General features: G+C 58.9%; 1 protein-coding gene across 3 annotated transcripts in view; it reads left to right on the top strand.

Annotated features, from left to right (window-relative positions):
* Nucleotides 1–557: 557 nt before the first annotated feature.
* The window catches only part of KCNJ12 (potassium inwardly rectifying channel subfamily J member 12), a 44998-nt gene continuing 32706 nt past the window's right edge, over nt 558–12849 (top strand). Inside the window, exon 1 of one of the 3 annotated variants that reach the window (XM_077892283.1) lies at nt 558–576. The gene's annotated coding sequence lies outside the window, so the exon portion shown is untranslated. Of the gene's footprint in view, nt 577–1440; nt 1593–12849 lie in introns of those variants that run through there. The other 2 variants (XM_077892276.1, XM_077892279.1) reach the window with 2 other exon arrangements.

Here is a 12849-nt window from a genome sequence, read left to right as displayed (position 1 = left end):
AGCCGCCAGCAATCTGGGCGGTGGCCAGAGAGCCATCCTCCTTGGTTAGAATCCTGCAGCCAGTCGCCCTGCTGTGCAGACACATAATTATATTTCACATTAAAGGGGAAGCTGGAAGCCAAAGGGGCCAGGGAGCCCTTTGAGGCTTGTGCTCCGGGCACAGACCTGCCTCCTTGGCCCAATTCTGTGGCCCCAAGGCTGAGCAAGGGGTCAGACTGGTGATAAAATGGGGTCTTCCTGGGCCAAGGCCCAGCTGGGCAGGTCTGTCTGCCAGGATGAAAGGCCTGGGCCTGGCGGGAGGCTGAGAGATCTGAAGCTCAGACAATAGGCCCCAGGAGGCTGGGAGGGTAGGGCGAGTGGGGACAGGCTAGGAAGAAAGCCTGAGCCTTGCAGGGGTGGCTAGAGAAGAGGGTCACATGGGGGTCAAGTCAGCAGAGAGAGAGAAAGAGAGAGAGAAAGAGAGAGAGAAAGAGAAAGAGAGTAGGGGGGAGGAGCACTGAGGAGAAAGCAGGAGATGAGAGAAGCCAAACACCACAAGATGGGGAGGAGAGATGCTATGACAGAGGGGGAAATGATGTATGTATACGAGTGTGCATGTCTGGGGTGCAAAGAGAAAGGATTCCATGGGAATGATGTACAAGCCCGGATCTGTGCGCACATATGCACACGTGCAGATACCACTCTGCACTCACACGTCTGAGTGTGGATGCACCTGTGCACCTGCACCATCATGCATGTCAGGGCGTGTGTTTTGCGTGCTTGCATGCCGACGCCTGAGCTGCTGTACCCGCCGTGTGCCCGCGTGTGTGCAAGATTTCCCTGCCTGCGTGTGCGCCGGCCATGCACCTGTGTGTGCGCGTGTCCCTGGAGGACATGCCTCTGTGTGTGTGTCTATGTGTGCGCGCGCGCGCCCCGTTGCGCAAGTGGCTGGCGGTGTGTGTCGGGGGCCGCCCGGGGCTGGGGGCGCTCTGTGCCAGGCTAGGACCCGGGTGGGCGGGGGCAGCGGCGGTGCGACGCGGGGCGGGCGTGCTCTCGGCGGAGAGTTAGAGGAGTTGCCGAGCCGGGCTCGGGTGGCAGCGGGCGCGGAGCTGGGTGCGCGCCGAGCTTCTGCTCCAGCCGCCTCCTCGCCCTCCATTCCTCTCTCCCCGCCTTCCCCGGGCCTCGCCGCTGCCACCGCCTCCCTGGGAACGGTAGCCGGGGGCGAGGGGCTGGCGCGGCCGGAGGGGCGGGGAGGCGCGGGGCGCCGGGGCGTAGAGGGGAGCGCGCCCGGCCCTGCCCGGGATCAGATAACAGCCGGCGGGGGAGGGGGTGGGCCGGCCGCGCTCCCAGCCGGACCGAGGGACGCCCGCCCGCCGCGCCGCCCAGAGCGAGCGCCCCGCGGCCGGGGGCGCCGTCCAGGCGCGCGCCCCCGCCCCGCGGCCGACCTGGGGGATCGGCGCCCCAGACCCACGCGCGCCTCGGCATGGAGCGCCCCCGGGGGCTGCCCTGAGGCAGCGGCCGCGATGCAGCCAGCGCGGCGGCTGCCAGGGCCAGGAACGGCCGCCCGGAGCTCGGAGGACGCGGAGCGCGCCGCGCCCGGGGCGCTGACCCAGGTAAGTGCGCGGCCGCCGGGCGCCCGGACCCCCGCGGGCCCGACTCCAGCTCCCCGGAGGCCTCTCCCCGGCCCGGAGCGAGCACGAGGTGGTGCTGCAACAGGGAAGGTGGGGCGCGAGGGTTTTTTCTTCCTCCCTTTTTTTTTTTTTTTCCTCCCTTGGTGAGCCATCGGAGGAAATGCTGACTGCGAGCTTTTCTTCCCCTGCCATGTCTCCGGCTGATGCCACCAGGGAACTTTGTTCCTTGCTAACCTTCGTCCTGGGGGCGCTCCGGGAAACTTTGAGGCACCCTCGGCCCCCCTCTGGCCGACTTGCACACGGGGGCTCGGGAGGGAGCGTGGGGAGGCACTTTCGCGTGCGGCATCAGTCCTACGCGTGACCTTCCCGGAGACCCCGGGATGGGAGTGGGGGTGCAGAGGGGGACACAATCTAGGAGCGGCCTGAAGATGCCCTCAGGCCCCAGACCTCGGGGTCCTTGGAGTCGTTTCTCTTTCCCACCTCCTGCGCTTTAATGGAGTAAAAACATTCTGGAAATGGTGTTTTCTGCTAGCCAGCGAGTGGGCAACTCCAGCCGCACCTTTTTGCTTTTAGAAGTCAGCCTTGATCCGGAGAGGATGACCCCTCAGCTGAGAAGCCCCCAGGGTTTCAGGATAGGAGTCCTCCCTATGTGCTCAGCTCTGCTCTGGATGCCCTGTGAGGAACCTGGGTCGGAACCGGAACCGGGGGGCTCTGTGGAGTGACACCTGGGGTGGGGAGCTGCTGGGGGCGGTGGGGGCGCTTCGGATGTGAGTTGAGGCCGGAGCGCATGTCTGTGCTGCCTGTTCTGTTTGAGTGTGCACCAGTCATGTGAATATTTTAAAACCTGTGTTTGGCATGTGAGGTCACTGGAAAGTGTTTCTTTGGATGTGGTCTGTTCTGGGAGGTTCTCCTCCCTCCTCAGAGCTTGGACTTGCTGGGACTTGGAGCCATCCTGTTTCCCATTTCCTAGGGGGTGTACCCATCTAGGAGCACTGTGCGGCCCGTGATGGTTTCTACTTTATCCTATGCTCCCTGTACCCAGATGGGAGCCCTGGGACAAAGTGCTGGGCACCTCCTGTCCCCCATACCTATCACCCGGAAACCAGGTTCACAGGCTCTGTCTCCCAGGAGCGTGGAGGCGCCCACTCGCCGCTGAAAGCAGCAGCCGCCTCCTCGAAGGTAGAACCCAGAAGGCGTTAGCCTCCGGCCTACCCCTCACTCCTCCCTTAGGTTCCGAAGGACGGCCATTCCCGCTACCTTGCCTCAGACTCCAAGCTCACTTTGTGCTAGGTTGCTCCTTTGTGACCCCAGGATGTGGCCTCCTCCCTGGGCCGCTGCCAGGTAGCCAGTGAGGGTCAGAGAGGGTCAGGGAGGAGTTCCCTGCCCTGGGGCCACTGGAGGCCTATGGTCTTTTTTTGTAGAATGCACTCTCCTCTGTTCTGAGAAAATCACCCCTCTCCTCCCGCTGGGACCCCAAAGAGAATCCTCAGTAGTCTGCCCTCAGCTTTCTGTTGGTCCCTTCCCTACAGCCAGGGGACCGGAGGTTGGCATCTCCAAGAAGGGGACCTTGGAAGGACTCCCTTCAGGTGGGGCCAAGACTCCTTCGGGAGGAGAGAGCTGCTTGCACATTCCTGGGGATGGCATCGGGTGCACCGGTGTGCCAGACAACAGGAAGGACCCCCCCTTCTCCCCTAGTGCACCACTGAATGCATATAGAGGGTACCGTGTAAAGGCTAGGAGTTGGCACAGCTCTGACTTTATTGGCCTTTCCCTGGAGCCCCCTCCCCACCATGCCCACATGCCACACCAGACTGCCGTACGGCTTCCAGTTGCTCAGGAAGGTGCAGGTCGGTGCCTGGTGGAGGAGGGATGTTCAGTGAGCTGTGCTGTGCTGGGAGAAGGATATGCCCAGAGAGGGGCAAGATCTTGCCCAAAGCCAGACAGCGAGTCAGGGGTTTGAGCAGACTCCTCCATCTCGGTCTTCCTGAGCCGGGGAGGCTGCCCCTGTCAGGCTTCTTGTCCTGGGGCCACAGCTTTCCTGAAGCAGACCAAGGTAGCACTGGTGGCCCTGAGGCAGGGGACTGGTACTGACAGCAGCGACGAGAGGAGTAATAGTAATAACATCAGCATTGCCCTGCGGTTTTGCGGTGCTGGGGCGGACTCTGCTTGCAGGCACTTTCCTCTGGGCCAGCCAGCCCTCCAGTGCCCTGGGCCACAGTCGGTGGCACCGGGCATGGCACCCAGATGCCTTGGCACACGCCTGGGGCAGAAGCAACTGCGTCGTCACTCCCGGCAACCTCTGTGGCCCTTGCCGAGCCCCAGGGCTGCGGGCTGCTGGTGCCCCCCAGAGCCCACCTGATGTCCACCCTTCTCTCGCTGCTCCCAGGCCTGGCTCTGGGCCGGGCCTGCCTTCTGACAGGTGCACCTGGTATGTGCCACTGGGCCCCCCTCCAGGGCTTTGCTGTGAGTGACACATGGGCACACCTGCCCCTCCCCTGGGGCCTGCAGCTGGAGCCCTGCCACGGGCTGGCAGGGAAAAGAGGCCGAGAGGGAGGCAGCGCAGGGGCAGCAGGAGGGGTGGAGGCTGGGCCGGCCACTCGAAGGTGTGGTGGGCGTGGGCTCCTTCTCACGAGCTGGCTGCACCAGGGGAATTGGCTGCGTGATAGGAAGACAGCCAAGGCCGAAGATGAAAGAAAGACAGCCGGCTGGAAACTGGGCCGCGGGCAGGGCAGGGAGGTTGGAGGCTTCAGAGGAGCCGTTGGGGGTGGGGGTGGCATGGTGGGGTGCCAGGCTGAGGCAGGCGGATTTTCCAGAGGAGCTGGGGCCGCAGGCAGGGCTGGAGCCCTCACTGGGCACTGGCTGAGGGCCCAGCACTCCGCCACCTGATTTAATTTCCTAATGGTCTGCCAGTACGGAGGGTGGCACTAGCTCCATTGTACAGACAGGAGATCTGAGGCCCAGGGAGGCCCTGGGAGGACTGGAACCTGTGTCCCTCCGATGCCAAGCCCTGGTGCCGCCCCAGGGCCAGAGCCGCACCTTCCTTCACACCGCAGACACTCGGCCTGGCTGCCTTTGTGTGCCAGGCCGGCCGCGCTGTGCCTGAGTGCCCTCCGAGTGCCCTGCCACGTGCCCCTCGCGAAGGCCTGGGCCTGCCGTCAGTGCTCGGGAGATGTTTGGTGGGCCTGTGTCTGGGCCGCTCTGTGTGGCCGTGGAAGCGTCGATGGGGGCTCCTTCCTCTGTGGGGTGCCGTGATCTATGGCAGGCTGCCAGCTCTGGGGGCAGAGACCCTGGCACCATGTGCTGTGTCTGGCATACAGAAGGTGCTTAATAAACTGCGGTGGAATAGGTGGAGACCCGGCCCCTTCCCTCGAGCATCTCACTGTTTGGGAGGAGGCTCTGGGGCAGATGGCCAAGGCGAGTGAGGCCTGTGGTGTGACTGTGGCTGAGTCACTTCTCTTACTATTTAGCCTGTCATCTGTGAAGTGGGATCAAAGCCTCTGCTGGGGAGGCCCCTGAGAAGACCTGTGAGGGGAGAGTAGAAGAGGGAGCTTCTGGATGGAGGGGGGATCTGTATAGAAATGGCGGCTTGGAAAGGGAAACCACGAAGGAGGGGAATGTGAGCATTTGTGGTGCTAGAGCCTTGAAATCTGTCATTCCAGGGTAGCTTTCCCTGGGACACGTGGGGAAACTGAGGCCCATGGAGGGCCGCAGAAGGAGATGGCCTCAGATGCAGGCCTCCTGCTCCCACTGTGTCCTCTGTACCCCTCCTCCCTTCTCTCCATCCACCCTCACTGATGTGCCACAACTCAGATCTTCCTGCGCAGGTGCTTGAGTGGCACCTGCAGAGGCAGCATGAAGCTGAGGACACCTTGGGGACCCCTGGGCCAGCCCCCTAATGGCTTTCAGTCCTCCACACCAGATGGAGTACTGTCTGCATGGCCAGATAGGAACAGGAGCCCCTCTCTCATCGCTCCCAGGGAGCAGGTCTGCCCTGGCTGTGCCTTAATGCTGTCCTAGGATCAGTGGGCCCAGCCTCTTGGCTCCTGCTGGGGACCTGTCCCTCTCAATCATCTTGGACTGAGGTCTGGATCTCTCTGGAGGACTCAGGCTTGGCGAGGGCCCAGGGAGCACAAAATAAAGCCTTCAGAGTGGCATGGCTGCTTAAACACCTACTGTGTACCTGACATAGTCTGTGTCCTTTCATCTCAGCCTTGGGCTCAGGATCTTCCTGGGGTCCTTTTCTTTCCTGCCCCAACTCAGAGTAAAAGCCACAGTCCTCACTGTGGTCCACAGGGCCCCACACAGTCTGGTCTCCACGACTGCCCTCTCTTTCTACTGCTGCCTTCCTGCCTCTGTCCTTGCTGTGTCTCCAACATAGGTGGCCTCCTCCTGCCCCCGGGCCTTTGCACTTGCTGCTCCCTCTGCTCAAAACACTCCTCCCCGATGTCCACACAGCTTCCTCCCTCACCACCTTCAAGTCTTGTCCAAATGCCACTTCCTCTGTGAGGCCGCTCCTGGATCATACCATGGCCATACCTTTTCCCAGGGTCCCCTCTCCTGCTTTTTTTCCACTGTAGAATGTAAAGCCAGCTGCCTCATGATGTTTAATTTGCTTATCTTGTGTATTGCCTGTCTCTCCTGCTGGAATGGAAGCTCCTGAAGTGCAGAGGTTTTGGTCCAGTTTGTTCACAGCTATGTCCTCAGTGCCTACAGCGGTGCTCAGCAAACACGTGGGGAATGGGTGGGTAGGGTCATCCATGCATTGTCCTTGATATCTGGTCAGGGCTTCATAGCAGCGGTAGCCAGAATTACTGTCCCATTCTGCAGATGAGAAAACCAGGCCTCAGAGAGATGACATCACTATCCTGGAATTGTGGGGTTCATGGGGGGCAGAGCCAGCTTTTAGACCTTTCCTCTGAGCCCTTGGTCTGCCATCTTTCTATGTGAGAAGGAGGGAGTTGGCATTTATTTCAGGCCCCGACTCTGAGCTCTTTTTGCCTGACCTCACCTGCTTCGAGCTCTGAACCTTGCCACATCCCTGCCCCTTGGCCTGCTTCCAGCCTAGGATATCTCCCACCCCAACCCTGGGAGGGGGGCAGGAGCCATTCTCATTGCAGATCTAAGCAAACTGAGGTGCAGAGAGTCAGGGCCCTTCAGTCCTCAGCGCTTCTCTTCTCGTTGGTAAATCTCTGCTTTCCTTCAATAAAATGTGGGGAGGCCGGGATACAGGGGTTCGGGTGGTGGAAGGAACAGTGTCTCCATTTCTTGCCCAGTTAAGCATTTTCACATGCCCATTGGCCATTCGTGTTTTGTCAGTGTGTTTCACCTCCTTTGCCCAGTCTCTGTTCTTGAGTATAACACCCAGGTTTTAAAATTTTTTTGTTTCAAGATTTGCCATTATCAACTTTAACAGCTTCCCAGTTGTAAAAAGAACCTACAAGCATTCTACTTGGCAAAGCACCGCCCCTTCCATTCCCCGCGATCATCCCGTCACCTCTGACAAGCTCGGCCTTACACCTCTTCTGTGGATGAGTGGACAGGTTACAAGGCGCTGGGCCTCGGCCAGGGCTGCTGAGCTTCAGCACTGGGGTGGCGGTGGGGTGGGGATGTGGGGGGGCCAGGCTGTTTGGCCAGATGTGCCAGGGCGGGGCACTGGCTCCGGAGGCTCTCCTCTGGGGCAGAAAAGGGAACATGTCTCGTAATGAGAATCAGAGCTCTCGCCAGAGTGTCTGCGACCGTCCTCCACCTCTGACCCGCCCCTGCTCTGCGAGTGGGTGTCCTAGGCAAAGGGGGCGACCTGACATTCCACCCGTGGGAGCAGGCAGGCTGATGCCCAGAGAGAGAGGACTCCAGCTGGAGGTGCTACAGCGACTTAGAAGCAAGGTGGGGGAGGGGTAGTGGTCGAGACTGTCCCGCAAGAGCTCCTTGCAGCTGTTTGGAGACTCACTTAGGAGAACTGGGGCCAGGAGGAGGGAGCGGGTAGAGAGCTGTGTGTGTGTGTGTGTGTGTGTGTGTGTGTGTGTGTGTGTTATGGGGAGGCTCAGAGGCCGGGGACAAGAGAGGTCAGGGAGGGGCTGGGCAGCCCGCACCTCCTGCCCACCTCCCTCTCCTCCCAGCTGCAGCCTGAGCCCCCTGAGCTGGCTGCTCCAGCCCTGCAATTCTCCGGCACTTAAAGCAAAAATAAATCACTGCCAGCAGCTGCCGTTCTGGGTGGTAGCGGCCGCCTCCCTCCTGCCCCCGACCCTGCGCCTCTGGTCTCTTGGTTCCAGGCCAAGACCAGGCCTGTGGGGGGCCTGAGGAGGACCGGAGAGGCCTGAGGGGACCTGGCCCTGTCCCTTCCCGGGACTAGTACTCGGCGAGGCCCGGAGAGCACGGGGCCGTCCGGGTCACCTGGGTCACGTTACAGCCAGAGGCGAATGTGCCGTTGGGGGTGCCCAGGGTGCAGGGCTTCGCAGAGGCCTTGGCTGTGGCCTTGTGGAGGCAGGGCACGGACAGGGCCTGGGAACCCCCTCAACATGACACCTTTGGACCAGCTGCTGGCATCTCTTCTGCCTGCACCTCTCCGACAGGTCTCGGAGCCGGGCAGGATGGTAGCGCACAGGCTCCGGCCAGTCGGAGTGTGGGTGCCATTCATGCTTGCCACCTCTGGCTCCCGAGTCGGGCACTGTGCCCTGTACCTGTGCTGGTGGCCGACGTCTGGGGGGTGGAAGGGGATGAAAAGAATAAGTGAACGAACACGGAAGTCAGCATCGACTGCGTCATATTTTTGCATTACTCAATTCTAGTTTTTAACTACCTGAGTGTTATATGCTCGTGGTAAAGTATGAAACCAGCGTAAGGGTGGAAAGTGAGCTGCTCCTCCTCAAACCCTGTCTCCACCTCATCCCGCCCCAAAGCTTTATGTTCTTGATGTGACCATTATTAGAGAACTTTCTGGATTGTCTGAGTGCTTACGCAAACTCGGGAATGTAGTTATATAAACACGCCTCCTGTCCCTGCTGGTGCCCTGGTGCTCCAGACCCAGGGATGTCGTCCTCTCTCCTTTGATGGGCACTGGGTTGAGGGCTGAGTCACAGAGTCTCCAGATCTTAGCTGTGGAGTCTTTGAATGTACAGAGCCACCCAAGTGCACAGGTCATGGATTCTTTGAGTTGTGAAGTTGTAGCCTCTTTGAGACAGAGAACCTAGAATTGCAGAATTGGCACATTTGAGCCCTGGAAGAGGTGCCGAATCCTCAATGGGGTACCTCCTTCCTCAGAACTCTCTGGGAGCATTGGGAGAATCCAGATCTCCTGGCTCCATCCCCAGAAATTCTGGTTTGGAGGATCTGGGGCAGAGCCTGGGATCTGCATTTTGCAGTCTTCCCAATGGTGCAGCCCCAGGGCCGGATCCCACCCCCTCTGCATCAACCCAGCTCTCACTCAGCACAGCCTGAGCATCACGGGGAAGGTGTTCCCTGCCATCACTGGCTTCTTCACAGTACTATGGGGTTTGGGGTTGAGGGGAAGGGCCTCTGTTCTGGAAACTGGTACCCCCACCCTGCCCCGCCCCGCCGAGTCATCTCTGAGCTTGTCCATCTCAGGGTCCCCCACCTGCTGGGCCAGCCCTGTCCTTCCTGTCACTTGGTTTGAGCCGAATCTGAAGGAGAGTGGCCGCCTTGTTCCTGAGGGCCCCTGCTGGAGAGGATCTGCTAGTCTGAGTCTGAGAGAAGTGTGGATCACCCTTGCTGCTCTTCCACCCCAAGACTCAGTTTCCTCATTCACAGAATGGACAGGAATACTGTGCCTGCATCTAGGCCTCCACTTCTTCATCCCCTCTTGGCTTCGGCACTGCGGTCACGGCAGGGCAGGGCAGGGCAGCCCTCTCTTTCTCTGCTCCCCCGCCCTTTGCCATTCGGGCCGGAGGCTCAGCTATGCCCATTTTCTTGGCCTGCTGAGCTTCAAGCTGTCGGCAGCACCTGCCTGCCTGGGGCGGCCAGGCCCCCTGTTGGGCCCTGGGAGCCTTCAGGACCACTGGAGGGGGTGCCCCAGCAGTCCATGGGGAAGCTGCAGAGTGGTCTCACCCCTCCCTAGGGGCTGTGTGATGAGGACACCCTGGCAGCCCTCTTCCTTTCCTCTGCTGGCCCTGCCAGCCACAGCCTCACAGGTACCCATGGGGCCTGGCCCTTGTCCTGGAGCAGAGTGTCTGAGCCCTGAAGCTCCAGGGCCAAGTGACCAGGCTTTGGGCCCTGTCCTGACCCGGCTGCCTTCCCGATGGTCACAGGACTAGCTGTGGCCCAGTGGGCTCCAAGGGTCCTCTGGAACTATGACCCAAGCTGGTGGTCTCAGTTTCCTTATCTGTGAAATGGGAACAGTAGGGAAAATGGGTTGACTGAATCTGTACACTTGGAATCACACTGGAGCTGTGGAAGGAGCACAGGGGCAGCAGCCCGGGGGGACAGTCAGCCACGTCCAGAAAAGAAAATGGACGCAGGGACAGTGGGGAGCAAATTGCACCCAGTATTAGTTTCCCATAGCTGCCATAACAAATTACCACAAAGCAGAGCAGCTTAAAATGACACCGATTTATTATATCCCAATTTTGGAGGCCAGAAGTCTGAAATCAAGATGTCGGCCGAGTTGCTTCCTTCTGGAGCCTCTGAGGGAGAAATGTTCCATGTCTCTCCCGGCTTCTGGAGCTGCTGGCAAACCTCGGTGTTCTTTGCCTTATCGACACATCCCTCCAATCTCTGCCTGTGTCTGGTCTTGTCATGTCTTCTTTTCTAGAGACACTTGTCATTGGATTTAGGGCCCATCCTAATCTAGAATGATCTCATTTCTGGATCCGTAATTTAATTATATTTGCAAAAATTATCTAAAGAAGGTCACATTCACAGGTTCTAAGTGGACACGTTTTTGATGGGGGCTGTCATTTGTTTGACCCGCTGCACACCGTCAACCGGGGTTTGCTGTCCTGTATCTTAACATTTTTTTTTTTCTTTAAGAAAAATACTCTCTTTTAGCAGTGTACTTTGGAGACAGAGAGCATTGGGGTTACATGCTTTGTCTCTGCTACATCCCAGCCGTGTGTCCATGGATGAATTTTATTCGACCATTCTGTGTCTCAGTTTGTCCATCTGCAAAATGGGGATATTCATGGTCCTCCCTCCCATCAGGCTGTTGGGAACAATGAGGGGAGACACGCAGCCTGAAGATGGGGTGGGCATGGAAGATGACACCCTTTGTTAGTATATCAATCAGTGAAATGGTTTGGAAATCTAACTGGCATTTCCCACATGAGGCTGATTTTCCCTTCAGTTAGCCTGCTTCATTCTGATGCACGTCTGTCTCCACCCAACCAAATACCCAGGTACCTAGGTCCTTATGCCTGGGTTGTCCAAGCAGAAAGTTCCAGAGAGGGCCCGTGTCTCCGTGACTTTGAGAACAGTTGGTGCTGGGCCCTCCACGGGTCATCCCATTGTGCCCACCTCTCAGCAGAGTTAGGTGCGCCTGCCCACCCCCCCCCCCGTGCCCACGGCCACCAGTGTCACCTATCACCCAGACCCTGCCAGTCTTGGACGTGAGGAGCGGGGCTTCCACTTCAGATGCTCCGTTTATCTTTTGCTTGTTCTGGAGTTAGGTGGAGCAGCTTTCCACGTCAGAACACCTTCTTGTAGGTTTTCCTGCTGCTCCCAGCTCCTGCCAAGAGGTTATATTCCTGACCTTCATTCTGCCCCCAGGTTGAGGGCTCTGGGAGTCAGGGGGAGTGCTCCTGCCACACGGGGAGCCCTTTCTCAGCCCAGGGGCTCCTCACAGCTAACCCCAGGGATGGAAAGCAGCTGCCTTATTTCACAGATGCCAGAATTGAGGCTGGGAGAGGCTGTGGGGCAGCCCATTGTGGCTCTGACAGCCCAGGCTGCAGCCGAGCCCCAGGGGAGGGCTTCTCAGGGGTCCGGTTTTCCCTGAGAGCTTGAAGTCCCCGGAGAGAGAGGGGACTGCATTTTAGTCCTGCCACTCTCCCTCCCTACCCGCCATGGCAGGCCACTAGCCGGTGTCCCTGTGGAGATGGCCAGGGCATGGACGAACCGCTGCAATGTCCTGGCCCGATGCCTCGTGGCCTGGAGAGCCTGGGTGTCCTCGGCCCCCTCCCTTGGTTTCTGGTGGCCCTCAGGATATCTGGAGGGGCTTTAGCAAAACGCCTGCCGTGGTGGTGGAAGCAGCAGCCCATGGTGTTACTGGGTGCCTTTATTTCTCAGGAAGTGGCATGACGTTTCACTGAGACTTGGCACCCAAAAATAATAATGAAAATGACTGTTTACCCAGTGTCTTCTGGTGCCAGGCGCTGTGCTCAGTGCTTTCCCGAACATTATCTCATTTAATTCTCAAAATGTCCTGGCCAGGCGGTGGGAGGAGGGCTTGAGAGATGGGCCACGGACGTGGTGCATGGCCAAACAGCATCTGAGCCCGACTGAGAAGTCCTATGAGTGGGCCTCAGTTTCTCTCCAAAGGCATGAAGTCCTTTAGGAGTGGCACAGGCCCTCCCGGGTTCCCCTGAGGGGGCGGAGATGCCCTGGGCCAAGGATCTGGGAAATGCTGGGCTGGGCATGAGCCAGGTTAGCCTGAATTCACATGCGCCCATCCCCCTGTGTGTCTCGAGGCAAGCAGCTTCACCTCTCTGAGCTTCAGCCCCTTACTCTGAGAAATGGGGCAAAGTCTACCCCACTTAAACTATGAATGTGTGTGCCACATATTAAAACTATTTCAGAATTCTAGATGATGGAAGGTTCCTAGAGTTCTGTCCATTTTGCAGGTGGAGAAATGGAGACCCAAAGAGGGCGAGGGACTCCCAGAGCAGACGCCCACACTGAGTGACCTGTTGTCCATCCCTTGTAACCTCAACCACAGAATATGGGGCTGGCCCAGTCTCCCCCATTGTTAGGCCCCACGAGACTGGAAAAAGATCATTGTTTGAGCACCTACTGTGTGTTGGGAGGCTCACTCAGGGGAAAGATTTAGGTCAAGGTATTGCTAAAGATCTCAGGGTGGGGGTTCCTCCCCTTGATCCATTTTTTAGACAGAGATGGAACTTCTATCCGCTCACGGCCCCATAGCCCTGGAGCCCTGCCCCTTGCCCATGGCTGAGTTTTGTGCGTGTGTGGATGTGGAGGGTGGGCGCATCAGGCTGTCCGCAGACCTGGCCATAAATATTGTTTGATGCCCCAGGGGGGTGATGGCAGCGGGTTTGCCACTTGTGCAGATGAA

The sequence above is a fragment of the Canis aureus genome, chromosome 3 (genome assembly GCF_053574225.1).
Source record: "Canis aureus isolate CA01 chromosome 3, VMU_Caureus_v.1.0, whole genome shotgun sequence".
In the NCBI taxonomy this organism is placed as follows: Eukaryota; Metazoa; Chordata; class Mammalia; order Carnivora; family Canidae; genus Canis; species Canis aureus.
Note: the sequence above shows the minus strand (reverse complement) of the source record. Positions and strands in the feature narration are given on the sequence as shown.